Source organism: Lissotriton helveticus, chromosome 3_1, assembly GCF_964261635.1.
Source record: "Lissotriton helveticus chromosome 3_1, aLisHel1.1, whole genome shotgun sequence".
Classification (NCBI taxonomy): Eukaryota; Metazoa; Chordata; class Amphibia; order Caudata; family Salamandridae; genus Lissotriton; species Lissotriton helveticus.
This window is the reverse complement of record NC_136061.1, coordinates 1,986,599,664-1,986,616,676: the sequence shown is the minus strand read 5'-3', so window position 1 is coordinate 1,986,616,676 and position 17,013 is coordinate 1,986,599,664. Positions and strand designations below refer to the sequence as shown.

The window sequence follows — 17,013 nt, the reverse complement described above, 5'->3', positions numbered from 1 at the left end:
TGGATGCTGTTTTGGTGTTCTGTTCCTCTTTCTCCTGCCCATCACCCCTCCTACTCAATGTCTCTCTTTGTGTCTTCTCTCCCCAAAGTCTTTGTAGATCACAGGACACTGACGTAATTGGATATTTTTCTTAGAGAGCATATATTGTGAATGAAACTTTCTTTGTGTATTGAAAGTAACATCTTTACAAGGTCCTTCTGCTGGAAGTTTTGATGTAGGCCCACTAGCATATCCTAGTGTATGAATCTTTGCTTACAAATGTTTCATATTATGTTGGACATCTCCAGATTGCGCTGTTGCTGAGGAAGCTGGTCGATTTTTCTTTTCCTTAGAAATTGGTTACTGTTATATGACAGTTATTATTCTGATTTGCTCAATACATGTTATCACTAGTCACATGCTATCCTGAATTTGCCATTTTTGTTGTTGTTGCTCATGACTTATTTATAAAATGTGTATAACAAAACCCTGGTTTTGGGGGTGAGCCAGAGACTTCCGTTTTCCTCCTAGGACACTGTCCATTTATAGAGAGATTTTCCCTTTTTCTACTAGGGATACTATTGGTTTCCTTTGTGATTCTGACAGCTATACTGAGATGACTTTGCTATACCTCCTGAGACTCCTTCCATTCCATTTATGATTTTGTTGCTTATTGGCACCTCAGATAATTCTGACTTTTGACTACGTATTCTATACCTGAGCCTTTATGGCATATATATTTTACATTTCTTTGTATTGCTTATTTTGAGATTTTGTAATACAGCCCCTTTAACGTTTACTGATCTAGAACTCAGCTATTGAATGGTCCCTGTCCTTATTTTTATTACTCTGCTAATTTTGTAAAGGAGGATATTGAGAAGGGCAGTGACTCCTAAAGCAAGAATAAGGGTGCATGAGTCGATCTGTCAGAGATACATTTTGGAGTGATCAAAATATTGGGGTGCAGTAAAATATTGGCTTTCAGCTCCTGCAAAAATAATAGATGTGTATGTCTGTGTAATAGCACTCCCTCTTAATTAGGGTACATAGAAAAGTGCTGGAAAATCCCAGTGATTTCCTAGTCTTAAATGTCCAGTTTTGAGGGAGAACGTTTATGGAACTGCCAAAAGTCTGGTATTGGAGACTACCAAGAACTGACTTGCTTTGCATTCCTGAACGATTTGGAGTGTAAGTATGAATAGGCTGAGTTGATTTGCATATAGTGTATGTATTTATGATGTATGTTAGAGTATTAGAGAAATGGGTTTCTGTTTCTGTTGTGAGTTGTTTGGCAATGTGATGAAGTTTATGGGTTTATTGATGGATGAATTTCTGTTGTACTTATGTATTATTCATAAATGTAAATGCATTTGAGGTTCTAACGGTTTGGTTTGGTTTGGTTATCAAATTTGTTGAAATCCAAGATCTTGTGATATCTTGGTTTTACCTGTCTGTGTTTGTGGTCTGTAGAGTGGGGGCTGCGTACACATCCATAGGGATTCTTAACGAATGAGCTTTCCTTTTCTAGGTTGCGTGCTTAATTTGGGTTGGTGATTTTTGCTCATGAGTGCATGGGAGCAAGCCCATTGACTAAGGTGGATTACCACTGGACAGGAATTTGCCTAGTGTGAATTGTACTGCTTTGTAAATTGTTTCTGTCCTTGATTTTGGATTTCATTCTCGTTTTTGAAATTGTATGGTTTTGAATACATTGCCTCACTTGATTTACTGATGTTCCCTTCCTTTCTAGGGTAACCAGTCAAGGGTTGAACTAGTTTATTGATTTGAAAGAGGTTTTGAAATGGTTTCCTGTGGTACCAAGGGAGAATCAGATGTCACTGGCAGAGGGAATGCCAACATACGAGGTAATGAAAGAGATTGGGTACTATACATGTGCCTGGATTTGAGACTGGAAAAAGTACACTGCACATGATGAAGTTTTACAATTGCCATTAGAGGGTACCTCACAAAGCTATATTTTTGATGCAACCATTTGTGATATGAAGCCAATGCCTAGACATACACAACTTTTTAATGAACTTATGAATTCTAGACCTCCTCCATACACAGTAAGATCAGCAGCAACAAGTGGGGCTGACCTGATACAGGTGCTGGGGGAGATGGTGGTATAATTGCACAGACATCGACAACTACTATAGGGGTACCAAGTACACCAATAGAGATAGCAATGGCTGCTGTGCCTAGTACAAGTGGAGATACGCAATGAAGAGTACAGATTCAAGCTGTCACACCAGAACAAAACTGGTAGTTGAGGAAGGGAGTAAACAAATTAATAGTAGCATTTTAACATTTTATTTTGGTAATATGCTATCAGGAAACATTGAGGTAAATAGACTGTTAATCTACAGTGTTGATGAAATGAAATATTTGATTAAAGAAGCGACCAGATGTGCAAATGAGGTGCATGATAAATTAGAATGCTTAGCGGATTAATTAGAGGTTGACATTAGCAAGATGAAACATGTGAAATATGATGACATTTCAAGAGATGAGTTTAATCACATTGAGAGCTGATCTTATAGATTTAAGTGAGAAAACAAGGTATTGAAGTGATTTAAAGAAATATCGAAGAAGATGGGAGATAGGGACTGCAAGTCAAAGGAGAATGAAAGGGATTGAGGGTAGTGCGAGAGATATCACAATTGATTCAGAAGTTGTGACAGGAGTAGTTTTAGAGTTTCTCTCGAGAAATTCATGAAGGCCACTTTGTTTATGTGCCCTGGACTCAAGCTGACTGGTGTGCATAATGCATATACTAATCATTGTCCAAAATTTAGAGAGGACGCACAAAAATGTTATGAAGAGTTGCATAAATTGACACATACTTTCCAGATGGTGTGGGCTGATCTGAATGTGGTGTTTGAGATTGTGATTACTAGTGATTCGTGGGATGAGTGTAAGGTTGTTGTTGGATCGCCTACACAAGCACCAACAACGATTACACCTAGTGGTGCGCCATCCAAAGAGGTGGCTACCAAATACAAGAATTTGATTGAATATTTGAAAAAACAAGTTCCTGAGAAAGATATCAATTTGAATAAAATTTGGGGAATTTCACAAGAGGTGAAAGAGTCAGTGCATGCTTTTTATGAGAGGCTTATGCACATTTTCAGGAGATATAATGGAGCTGAAGACCCCAAAAGAGATCGGGCTAGTGAGTTTATGCCTTCTTTTGTGAATGATTGAGGCCAGATGTTAGTAATCACATTCAACAGAATGAGATGTGTTGGCAGACAAGGAGCATAGATGAAATTGGTGAAATATCATAGTGAATATCTTGAAACAGAAAAAAGATCAAGGAGAAGTTAATGATTGCCCAAACAAAGCAGTTGGAGAAGGAGTCTCAGGATCAAATGGATTCATATATGAATTTTGTTCAGTCTGGTATGATAGGAGTGATTCAAATTAATATGCAATATGGTGGTAGAGGTGATGGTATCAATATGAATGTTGAAATGATGAAAAAGATTGCAATGTCACGTCTATGGGAAGATCAAGACACTGGAAGGGGGAATGTTGTCAGAAATCTAACAGGATTCACGACAATGTGGAACAACTGCCACAAATATAGAGAAATAATGTGATGGTCCTGATTAGGCACAATTCAGAACAGAATATACAGAATCAGAAATCATTTTGAATGCCAATGCCTTCAGTGATGCAACAAAACATGAGGAAGAAGATGCCGTGTAGAACAGGGTACCAGCAGAATTGATTCTGAAAGATGAGTTGGCAGGGAGTAGTTCACAATGATGGTGCTTGCGGAGGAGAAGGAATACATGCTTTGAGCAGTCCCAAAGGTAGACTAAAATGGTGCATACATTGATGGAGAAGTCAATGAACATCCAGTTTAATTTCTGATCAATACGGGGCTACCTATTTCAAAGTTCATTCTGTTGAAGTCCCCAATCTAATCCTCTTGGGAAGAGAAGTCCAAGTTGTAGGGATCAGCAATAAACAAATTATTAATCAGGTTACAGCAAATGATCCATTAAAATTGCCCAGATGGAGAATAACCACCAGATTATTTTGTGTGATTCAAGTACTAGGGATTTATTGGGAAGGGACTTGCTCCGTAAAATAAATAGTGCGAATTAGTGCACGTCGGATGGTGTTACGCTCAAAACACAAGATGAGGATTCTGTGTTCAAGATAAATTCATCCGATTCGTGAGTTGAATTAGTCTCAGTTTTTACTAAAGAAGATCTGCCCCGGACAGAGAGTCAAAGATGAGGTATGAGATTTTCCTGGAAAATTGATTGCATTGATTAAAAGAGCAAAGCCAGTTAAAATAAAAGTCAAACCAGATACATTATTTTCCAGAACTAGATAATACAGGCTTAGAAAGTAGCAGAAGTGGGAATGAAACAAGTGATTGAACAGATGATTAACAAGGGAATCCTCTGAGAGGATCTTGGTGGCCCTTGTAACTCTCCTGTGATGGGAATTAAAAAGCTGAATTGTAAGTGAAGAATCATACAGGATCTCCAAAAATGATTGTTGTTCCATGTCCAGTGCTACCGAATCCAACAGTGAATTTGTTTCAGATTTTAGAGAGGCAGAAGGTATACAGTTGTCAAGTTATGGCAAGCATTCTTCTCAGTTCCTTTGCATGAGGAATCACAATTTCTTTTTGTGTTTCAGTTTTTGAGTGGTGTTGAATACCACAAGGAATTCCCTTCAATTTTTAGTCAAATTTTGGGGAAAGATCTAAAAAATTTGAAGTTGCCATATAATTTAGTCTTAGCTAAAATATATAGATGACCTACTAGTCGCATCTAAGACAAAAGAGGACTGTGAACTTGGTATGATTACCTTGTTAAATCATCTAACAGAAAATGGGCAGAAGGATTCCACGGCTAAAATGCAGTATTGTAAGAAGGAAGTCATCTATCTTGGATACCATATTGAAAAGTCTCAAAAGAACATTCTGAAATTGAGTCAGCCGACCACCAATAGTGAGACTTGGATGTTTCTTGGAATTGTTGGGTACTGTCATCAGTGGATTACAAACCTTTCATTGATTACAAAGCCTTTAGTTGACATGTAGTGATGCTCATATTTTGCTATCATTTGATGATGAATACATTGATGCATTCAAGAAACTGATCAGTGTTTGTGTAATTCGCCTGCACCCCGGATGCCTGATTACAATTTGATATTTTTTCTGCTCGGATATGAGAAAAATGGTTGTGCACTTTCAATTCTTCCACAGAAACAAAGAGGTTTAATGCACCCAGCAGCCTATTTTTCTGCTGTGTTGAATCTGGTAGCTGTAAGTCTTCGATTTTGTTTGAAATCGGTTGCAGCTGTTTGCATTGTTATTGAGCAAAGTGAAGGGATTGTTATGGGCCATACTTTAATTGTATATGTCCCACATTCAGTTCAAATTATTTTGACAGAATGAAAACACAACATACAACCAACAGCACACTGACTCACTATGAGCAGTTCATACTTGAAGCAGAAAACATCTCCATTTGGAGATGCAATATTTTGAGCCCAGCAACACTGCTTCCCAATTTAAGTAGAATCTGTGCAGACAAAGAAAATAAGACTGATGACAAACCAAATAACAACTGTATAGAAGTGACTGAGGGGCATATGTATCAAATACTCTATTTGCGAGTCTCAAATAGCGATTTTTTGAGAATCGCTATTTGAGAATCACAAACGAGATGCATTTAAAAAATCGCAAATAGTTAGTGATTTCTTGGCATTCTTTAATTGCAATTAGCAAATTGCGAATCGCAATTAAGGAATTTCTTCCCATTCATTCCTATGGGCCCGGAGACCAATAGGAATGAATGGGAAGACATTCTTAACTTGCGATTCGCAATTTGGGAATTGCAAATTAAGAATGCAATTTGCACCCCTGAAATTAGCATTTGTGCACAGGTGACACACATACATGCCCTAAGGGCACTTTGAAAAATGACAAAAAGTAAATTTTTCAAAGAAATCGCAAATTACCCCCAACTTCAAGTTGGTGGTAATTTGCAATTTCTTAAAGAGAAATCACACAACTTAGGTCCTTCCTACATTTCTTTTAAAGAATTGCAATTTGCGATTCCTTAAATGTAATCGCAAAATTGAGAATTGCAAATTTTGTGATTCTCTAATTTGCGATACACTTTTGGGATGTTACATCCCAAAAGGCCTTTTCCCGTTGGCAAACGGCCGATTCTGAGAATCGGCCCGTTTGCAAACGGGAAAAGGGCTTGATACATATGCCCCTTAGTCATGTACAAAACCAAGACTGGACATTAATGAGACACTTTTGGAAATGGATGCTCTGACATTGTTTGTCGATGGTTCTTATTTGAGAGTCCAATAAAGAGCTGCCTATGCAGTATGTTCCATTTCTGAAACTTCAGAAGCATCTTCTTCGCCAACGTCACTTCATCATATGGGGCAGAATTGGTTGCATTTAACTGGAGCTTGCTGCTTATCAGAGAATTTGGATGTGACGATTTATACAGACATACAGTATGGTTTGGAGTTGTCCAAGACTATTGTCAATGGTGGTCACAAGGGGGTTTTATGACATCTTAAGCAGCCCCTATAAAAAAATTGTGTTTACATACTGGATTTGTTGAAAGCCATACAAAAGCTAAAAGAAATTGCTTGGAAACAAGTATGCAGACCAAGTGGCAAAATATTGTACATCACAAGATGAGACAGTTCTACAAGAGAGTGTTGAGAACAAAGTCAGAACAAAATGCAGAGGATGTGAATTATTTCTTTACAGATTAAATGCAGACTCTTTGAGCAAACTGAGAGATCTAATGCCCCAGAAAATGAGAAAAGAAAATGGAAGAAATTAGGCTGCAAGGAATATTAGCAGGTTTTGTATGTGACTGCTGAGCCCAAGTATGTCTTACCTGGCTCAACGCTATATCCTATGTACAAGTATTTGCACAACAGGTCACATGCAGGAAGAGATAGTCTAGTGAAGATATTCAAAAAGTACTGGTACAATACAGGATTTCACAATGTTGGTGCAGATGTTTGCAGACAGTTTTTGATATGTCATTTAAATGATCAAGAACAGTTACTGTTATGAATTATATTGGAAAATTGGAAGGGACATTTGCAGGACACCAAGCTGATTTTATTTAGATCCCAAATTGTAATGGCTGGAAGGATGTCTTAGGGCCTTATTGTGAGTTTGACAGTCCAGGAGGGGAACCGCCTCGCTCCAGCACTGCCAAACCCATGCACAAAGCTCCTGCCAGTTTAGGAGTTTTCTCCTGTCTGGTGGGTGATTCTTTGGCATTCCCAGGGCGGTGCCTAAGAAATAGGTACCGCAATGGGAATTTCAAAGCAGGTCTTGCACAGCATGGACTGCTGTAGTCCATGCAGTGCAGGTACTGGTGTGCATGCACACAGGAGGGCACATGTCGTTTCCCCTGTGTGCATCCACATGGCATGAGGCACCAGGGGACCCTATAGAACCCCCTTTGTTTCCTCACTGCCACACATTTCATGACTGTCACACAGCCGTGAAAAATGTGGTGGTGAGGAAACGCATTATATGCTTGGCATGGCAGCAGCCGCCCCACAAAGCATATTGCAGCCTCGATACTGCTGAGCCACTGCCAGAGATCTCTGATTCCTGGGGGTTGTGGTGGTCCCAGGGCGGCCCAATAGCCCTGGTTGTGATGAGGCAGTCAGAAGACTGCCACCACCCTGCCCCGCGAGTCTGGCAGACCACCAGACTCGTATTAAAGCCCTTAGCAATTATCGTCTTATTTTCTAAATGGGTGGGAGCATTTCCCACCAAGAGAGCAAATAACTTTGCAGTGGCCAGATTGCTGTTCAGGGAGTTGATACCCAGATTTTGCCTTCTGACTTCTATTGAGACTGACCATGGAACTTATTTCAGAAATGAGGTTTTGCATATAATCTGCACTGCGTTTAAAAAGAACCTGGGTTGTCATTCTAGTTATTGACCACAATCTTCAAGAATTGTGAAGATAACCAAAGGCACTCTTAAAACCAAACTGGTAAAGGTCTGTGCTTCACCAGGTCTAAATTGGCTTAATGCCCTTCTTCTTCTTTTGATGAGCATGAGAACTACTCCTAACAAAATGACTGATTTACCTCCCCATGTGATTATCATGGGAAGAACAATGAGGCTTGCCTATGATTCTTCAGCTACACTAGATTCAATAACTGGTGCTAGATTATTCGAGGGATCTGGCTGATATAGTGAAATCTGTTCTCATTAGGTAAATATGACAACAGAAGAATCCAAGGATATTGCATGCCATAGCCTTAATTGTGGTGACTGGATCGTAAACTGAAAACACGTTAGGAAGGGATGTTTGGAGGAGTGTTGGAAGAGAACATATCAGAGTGCCTTGACGGAGAGCACATCTGTGAAATGTGCTGGTGTACCACAGTGGATCGACACTGCTCACACAAAGAGAGAATCAGCTGGTCCAGGGTCAAGCACACAGAGTCCCGTGCAAAATAAAGTTTTAAGCCAAGCTCAAATTTGCAGTGGGAATCCAGTGGAGGTTGAAAAATGTGAACAATCGAAAACTGGTGAAGATAATGAGCAAAAGCAAACTGAAGGAATGAAGTTTCAAATTGGTGAACGCTCTGAAGAAGAACCTGAAAATTCTGAAATCTAGTTTCAAGACAGAGATCAGGGTGAAGAGTTGTTAGAGTGCAAAAGACAAAGGCATGAATGGCAGCAAGACTTATTCTCTGATCCAAGCATTGAGAAGTTGCAACTGAAGTTCAAGGTTACAAAGACCCCAAGGAAAGATGTTTACAGTGAATAGAGCAGACAAAGACAAAGCTAATCAGAGTTTACATTCAATTTAGAGTTTGGGATCAAGCCAGAGTTCCTTGAAGAGTAAAGAACCTCAGACAAAGACTGTGGTTTAGGATAAAAAGGTTTAGACGGTTTCCAAGGAAGAGAACTTGCACAAAAAAAACGTTGTAAACCAGAAAAGAAGCCTGAGAGAACAATAGATTCTGAAACTGCTTTTGCTCATTGTCTTCACCTGTTTCAAAATGTTCAAATTTTTCACCAGCAATTCAGGAAGGACATCAAGAGCGAGATGTTCAACCAATGGGAGAACAGGCAGCAGGATCCAACAGCGACTTGAGACCCTCACGGGTGAACCAGTCACGCTTTACAAATCCTGATTGATTGATTGATATTGCAATTCCCTCCCTTACTGTTTCAACCCCCAATACTACTTCTACTGCATCAGGTAAATGGAGCTCTCCAATAAAATGAGCACTCTTAAACTAAAGCTAGAGAGCACTTCAGCAGAAAATTATTAGCCATCATAAAAAAGAAAACAATTCCTCTACGAAATTGAGTCCATGTGGCACTTTGGTATCAAGTCTAAGAATATACAAACTTTCCAGTTGCCTAAACTTTCATTCTCGATTACCTCTCCGGGATGCCTGGGGATGGCATTGATCACAAAGTATGCTGTTTATGTGGACATCATTAATATGTCTTGCTACAAGGTAGGAATATTCACTACTTCTGACATCTCACAGATGCTGAAGGAGGTGTTTGTGTTTGCAGGATTGTGTTTCCCACGTACTATATTATAAGCCACATTTAAATGTGAGTACATATATGGTGAATTCAGTTTTGCGATTGAAGAAAGTCTCTATTTTGGTGTGTTCTTCATCAAATGGTGTTATGTATTCTTTTGTTTTCACTCAATTTTCACTCACCTTAAATGTATGGCAGTTCTAAAAGTCACTCGCTTGCTGAAGCCAATTACCCTGTTGTGTCATCGCTGGGCTGTTTCTCACTAAAGCATCTGTCATAGAAAAAGATCTTCTGCATGTGATGTTAGGTGATTTTGGTACTGCTTGCCCTATAACTGGATCTTCTCTTACTAGGTGCCAATGTTTCTTGAGAATCTTTCTCCAATGGTTATGTTGCCTACTGTATGTCATAATCAAGCAAATGACAGGTTCTTCCTTTGTTTCCAATACACTAGGGAAAAGCAGTGATTCTCTATCTTTAAGTCCTACTTTCTCTACGGTTTTGGCCAACAAATCTTCTGGGTAACCTCTCTGCAAAAATCTCAAAATCATTTCTTGTTTCCTATCCTCTTAGTCCTTGCTACAACTGCAATTTCCCCTAAGGCATAGAAATTCCCTGTAGGGGTTGCTAGATTTTAGATGCTGAGGGTGAAATCTATGTGCGTGAAGCATTGAGTTCCCTGCAGTCTTCTTTCTAAACAGCCTGGTTTGCAGCTTATCATTCTCCAAATACACTTGAACATTCATAAATTCAATCTTAGTCTGACTGATATGGGCTGTGAACGGTAAATTCAATGTATTCACATTGATTGCTTCAATAAATGTTGTAGCAGTTATTTGTGACCCCTTCCACACCACAAAAATATAATATATGTAACGGAGCTAATACACAATATTTGCCTCCCAAAACTGACTGTGTTCATTGATAAGCACCTGCTCCTCCCACCAGCCCATATGCAAACAAGCTTAGCTAGGGGCTAAGCAGGTGCCCATCACCGTTCTGTTTGAATACCTGGTTGTGGAACATGAAATAGTTGTTATTAAGACACCATTTGATCATAGATGGAAACATCATTGTATGCTTATACAATTTTCGAGGTCTGGATTTCAGGAAATGTTCCACCGTCTGAATCCCATCTTGATGGTTAAAACTTGAATATAGCAGAGTGATAAACAGCTATACCTCCTGCCACGCGACATCATACACTCTCTGCAAGAAATCGCCAGTGTCTTTCACATAAGAAGGCAGATTGCATACATATGCCTGTAAAAATAGTGAATCTACAGTAAGGTATTTTCAAAAAGACTGGCAATGGATGAAATGATGGGCCTCCCAGGTCGTTATAGGGGATCTTTATGCACCTTGGGTATGAGATACATGATTGGTGTCTGTGGAAAGTAACTTCTAAAGAATAAGTACTCATCCTGGTTCAAAAGGCCTGAATTTCTCCATTCAAGAAGCTCTCGATAAGACGATGTTGACATTACGCAAGCATTCAAAACTGGTTTTTATATAGCAGTGCTGTTCGTATAGCTGCTTGTATGCTTAATCCATATACATTTCAAGGGGTCATAAGACTGTGTTTTCACCCTTGTCTGATTTCTGGACTGTCACTTTTTTCTCTGCTTGCAGTATTTGCACTAAATTCTGATATGCACTTTTGCAGTGAGTCCTTTGTTTCCATCTTTTGCTCAAACCTTTATTCAGTGACTTGTTCTGGTCTAGCACACAATCGATGAGGATATCAATACTGTCTTTAGGCATGGTAAGCATAAAGGTAGAGGCTGGTTTAAAGAGAGTATCCCCGTCCTCATACACATCCAGTTGCGTGCATCTATGATACCCTGTTCACTGACTAGGTCTTTTAATTCCACATTTTCTTTCTCCAATTCATGGAGTTCTTGCATAAGCCTGAGGTAAGAGACCTGTAGATTTTGCTGATCAACACTGTTTCTTCTTTTTCTATTTGTTTGCCACTTCACTTTCTGCAAATGATACACTGCAAGTTTTAACTTCCTGACATATTTGTAGAAGTCCACCCTTGTTTTTGCATAATTAAAGGTATATCTTGGGCAGAAAGAAAGTCCCAAATAAAGAATACGTAATTCTGATTCACTGAGTTTTATGGGGACAGATTATTCACAGTTTGTGTTACACCACTATTTATTTGCGTCTCCATTTTGGTTGTTTTATTTTCGTGTTTGCTGCATTTCCTTTGCTCCCTCCCTTGCTTATTTTGCCTTTGCCAAGCTTCGGTTGCTGCCCCCTTGGCCTGGGAGTCTGACGCCTGTTCAATCTTAGAAAATACAGCTCATCTGTGAGAGAGGTCTTGACTGCTTCCCTGTCCTGTTCGCTGACACCCTTCCATCTTCTGAGTCTGTTTCCACTTCCGGACTAAGTTCAGTGCTGCTTTCACAAATGTTATTCTCTTGCAGCACCATGTTGGCCTCTGCGATCTTTTGCGTTTGGCAAATGTAATCACCTGCCCCTGCTCATAGTCTACTTTGTCTCTGTGGAATTTATGTGCTTTCCTTGCTTTAAAAATATCTTCTTGTGTTTTTTTAATATAGTTGTCATCTCCTCGTGCAGTTTACGCAATGCTTCATCTTGTGTGCATTCATTCATTTCCTGATTTAGTTGATCAATGTGTATTTGTAGATTATTGCAATCAATTTCTGCGTACGTGACCATAGTTCTCAGGATTCGCATGGAGGCCTCAATGTTACTTACTTTCTGCCCATTCCTTCATCACATCTGTATTACGGTATTCATAACTGGGTGCTATAAGAATTCGCAGGCCACGTAGTATCCGAACCACCTTCAAAGATTTTACTAATCCACTCTCCATCAGCCATTACGCATGCACATTTTTAGGTCTCGCCTGTCGATGCGCATGCGCATCGAGCAAGCGAGAGTATTGGGACTTATCCACTCTTTATCCACACTGCAAGGAATCGTGGCGATTCCTTGCAGTGCCCGTGACTTTTAAGCTCAATGCGCATGCGCATTGAGCTTAAAAGCGCGTGCACGTCCGTCTTTGTTTACCCGCTCCGCCCCCTCCCCTTCCCGCCGTCTCGCATTTCCCCTGCCGCATCAAAGGCTTTCACGGCCGGCCGGCCATGCTTTCAGTTTCACGACCGGCCGGCCGTGTCAATTACATTCCAAAGCCCGCTCTCCCTGCTCCGCCCCCTGCTCCGGCCGAGACGCATTTCTCCTCCCCCCTCCCCTCTCTTCCCTCCGTCTTGTTTCCTTTAGCTGCCCTGGATGATCTATTCTTACTCAAACTTGCACCGCTTTTACTAAATCTTACCCTTTTAACCTTCGCGATGTTTCCCCCTTTTTACCTCCAGTGCTTGATATATCGTTCTCCCCTTTTTAACTCGGTTTTGCGAGGTCTCCGTTTATTTATCCTCTTGCTGGCTCCCCTTTTCTTTACCCCGCCCGGTCCGGAGGATCTCCTCTGCCATAGCCCGGTGCTGGATCTGTCCTCGTTAGCCCGGTGCTGTAATTGCCACGCTCCCCCTTAGCCCGGTGCTGGATCGCCCTTCTCTTATCCCACATATGAGTTGCCCGACCGTGCTAATCCTGACTGCATGAATAAAATCCAGCACAGGCAAACGCACCCGTTCTCCTACTGTAACTTCAATATACTCGCAGGCTCGCCACCTCACCCAAACGTGCTCCCCCAAACAACGCGGCCTGCCACGCAAGGACATCAAACCTGGTTGCTGGTGGTCCCTACAGCTGCTTGAACCAGGTCCCGAGCTACAAAGAAACTCCAGCATTCAGCACCTCCTCGCCTCACCGCCTCGGTCTGCCTCTCACCTTCGTCGGCATCAGGCCTCCGCCCGCATCCCATAACTGCCATCTTGGGAGCGTAGTGCACCACAGGAAGGTTAAGGCGATCTCGCCCTCCAGACTTCTCCCCCAGGACTGCCGCCTCCGCAGTTTTCCGCTGTGAGTCTGCACGCCGAATCGCCTCCCAGCCGCTCACAAACAGAGTGCACATCTCCCGTTGCCGCAGCCGGTGGAAGTCTCCCCCTCAGTGCGCTGCCGTCATTTTAGATGCGCAGCGCCCAGCGCTCAATCGGGTGATTTTGCTGCACTTACACCCTTGTAACAGCACCAATGCGCCCCAGCAGCAGTCCAGCTCATGCACCAGGATTTCCGCAACCAGTTTTGCAGTAAGGGGCCACCTTAGAATCGCCAACCCCTCACCCTCAACACCTCACCCTCACTCACTCACCCTCAACCCCTCACCCTCAAACCCTCACCCACCCTCAACCCCTCACCCTCACTCACTCACCCTCAACCCCTCACTCTCACTCACTCACCCTCAACCCCTCCCCCTCAACCCCTCACCCTCACCCTCACTCACCCTCACTCACCCTCAACCCCTCACTCACCCTCAACCCCTCACCCTCAACCCCTCACTCACCCTCACTCTCACTCATCCTCACTCACCCTCAACCCCTCACCCTCACTCACCCTCACTCACCCTCAACCCCTCACCCTCACTCACTCACCCTCAACCCCTCACCCTCAACCCCTCACTCACCCTCACTCTCACTCAGCCTCAACTACTCCCCCTCACCCTCACTCACCCAAAACCCCTCACTCACCCTCACCCTCACTCACCCTCAACACCTCACTCACCCTCACTCACCCTCACTCACCCTCACTCACCCTCACTCACCCTCACTCACCCTCACTCACCCTCACTCACCCACACTCACCCTCACCCTCACTCACCCTCACTCACACTCACCCTCACCCTCACTCACCCTCACTCACACTCACCCTCACCCTCACACAGTGCAATAGTTCTCAGACCATTTCAGTTAGAGCTTTTAGAAATGTTTATGGCTTTTTTTATTTGTAATACTTTAGCATTGGCTACAGGAAACAAAAATGCTAAACATTTACAAAAAAAACCCATAAACAATTCTAAAAGCACTAACTCTAATGGTGCGAGACCTATTGCATTTCCAATGCTTGTTGCTTTCTGTATTGCCTGTACCACTACTAGCTGCACTGGGCAGATTGCTGCTGCCAAAGTCCTACACATTTTCAAATAAATTCTCAGCTCCCGCTTCTCTGTCTTGCAGCGTGTCGGCTGACATCTCTGCACTTTAAAAAAGCAGTCTGATTTGATAATAGCTGCTTCCAGAGTAAGTTAATACACACATAACAACAGACAGCTTGCACGGATCGGGAACTCTGACTCACTCACATGCTTGCAGCACTTTTGCATTGTGCTTTCCAAAGCGGGTGTTATGCGGCTGGAGCAGCCCATGCAAGTAAGAGCGGTGAGGCCAGGTGGGGGGGGACTCGACAGACGATGACCAGGGAAAATATTTCATTTTCCCTCCTCGTTGTCTGTCGAGTTCCCCCACCTCGCCCCACTGCTCTTACCTGCACGGGCAGCTCCTGCACATCTGCAATGGACCAGGCGCAGACACCAGTTTTCTCCTCAAATGTAGTTTATTTAGAACAGGTAAGATTTAAGTGGGGGTGTAGAGCTGATGGGGTTTGCGTGCAAACAGTCAGGACCCTAAGACTAATGCAGATGCAGGTAATCTGTCCAGTGGTCACACCCCAAAGTCCACCGAAATTAGGAAACAATTGTCAACATGGAGACAGATCCTGCCTTTTATGTCTAGGTTCTTAGAATAAAGCTCTCTTACCTCGGTCTTGTCTCGGAAGTCCTTGTCTGCGGCCGTCTCTCCAGTTAAGTACTACTTTACCCAAAAACCGCCATAGTACAATAAGGGTCAACATGTGACCTGATGACGAAGAGATCTGGTCCAATATGTTAACTGCGGCTAAAAGTAGGGACCATAAGCTGTTTTGGAACATAGTTGCGAAGGGAAATACAAAAGAAAAAGGATCTAGGGAAGTCTTTCTTGACAAGACTACCTGGATCGATCATTTCAGCAAATTATATGAAGCACCGGAGGAGGATCTAGCTTTATCGGAGGTGGATTTACGGTTGACTTTGAGTAGGGATGAACTAGTTTCCCACCTACAGGAAACTGAATTAGCCATTAATCTGTTAAAAAATGGGAAGGCTCCCGGATTAGACAAAATTCCGGATGACCTTTATAAGCACGATATTAGTGTTTGGGCTCCATACATAAACTGTCTATGCAATGCTCTAGCTCCTGGTGGAGACATGGAGGGGGGCGGAAATAGTGAACATTTTTAAAAAGGGCGATAGAAATGATCCTGCCAACTATTAGCCTATTAGACATTTAACAGAAGATTTATGCATGGCACATCTTAATTAGAATAAACATTTGGATGCAGGAAAAAGAGATCCTCACAAAATTTCAAGCAGGGTTTAAAGCCAAAATTAGTACTATCGACCAAGTCCTACGGTTTTGCTGCTTACGCTGGAAGTATGTCGCACTACGCAAAGGCCATTTATATGTAGCTTTTGTTGATCTGCGAGCTGCTTTCGACCTAATTTCCCGGAAAATCTTGTGGGAGATACTTCAGCACCAAGGGCTCCCAGTTAACTTACTAATGCATTTAATAAGGCTACACGAAAACAACTATGCCAAAGTAAGGTGGGGACCTGGGGGGGAGTTAACTGACCCAATACCAATAAGGAGAGGGGTCCGACAAGGATGTGTGTTGGCCCCCACATTGTTTTCTTTGTTCGTCAACGATATGCCAACCTACTTGGAGGATTGCATTAACGATTCACCAAAACTGGGGGGCGAAAGGGCCCCAGCCCTCCTCTTCGCTGACGATACAATACTTGTCTCCCAAACCCCAAGGGGCTTACAAAAATTACTAGACCAATTCCAGTCATATTGCAGCAAAAGGGGCCTTGAAATCAATACTAAGAAAACAAAATACATGACGATTAACCCTCATAAAATTTTTAAGGAAGCAATGTTTTTGAATGGCCATAAATTTGAACATGTTATTTTAGCTATCTGGGGGTGGCCTTCGTTTCTAATTTGTCGTGGAAAACCCAGACAGAAAGAAGCAAAACAATTCTTACTCAAAATACGTTGCCTATCCTGAAAAGGCATGGTAAAAGTCTTTGTAAAGCCATTTCGCCAGCATTAGAAGTTTTTAAATTTAAAGCGCAATCTGCTGCTCTGTATGGGGCAGAACTGTGGGGACCTGTGTGCGACAAAGTATTCGCAATTGGCGAAAATAAGTTCTATATAGCACTCTTAAAACTACCTGTCAGTACACCTCTAATACCACTTGGATTAGATTTAAACCTAAAACGTACTGACCACCATGCAATTTTGAGACCCTTGATGCTATGGGTAAGATTGTGGTCAACTCCAGAACTTTCCATTTATAAAAATAGTCTCATGGAAGTACTGGAATTGGATAGTTGCAACAATATTTTATGGTTCAGACATGTTAGATCCTGGTTTACCAGGATTGGCTTAACGCATTTTTGGGATGTACTGCATAGTTTATCCCAAGTTTCAAGGAAAATACTGAAAGTA

General features: G+C 42.0%; 1 long non-coding RNA gene across 3 annotated transcripts in view; it reads left to right on the top strand.

Annotated features, from left to right (window-relative positions):
* Positions 1-17,013, top strand: part of LOC144825236 (uncharacterized) — a 34,573-nt gene that overhangs the window by 8,464 nt on the left and 9,096 nt on the right. For all 3 annotated transcript variants that reach the window (XR_013609344.1, XR_013609342.1, XR_013609343.1), the window contains one exon: positions 1,730-1,844. This is a non-coding gene — a long non-coding RNA (uncharacterized LOC144825236). The remainder of the gene's footprint in view (positions 1-1,729; positions 1,845-17,013) is intronic.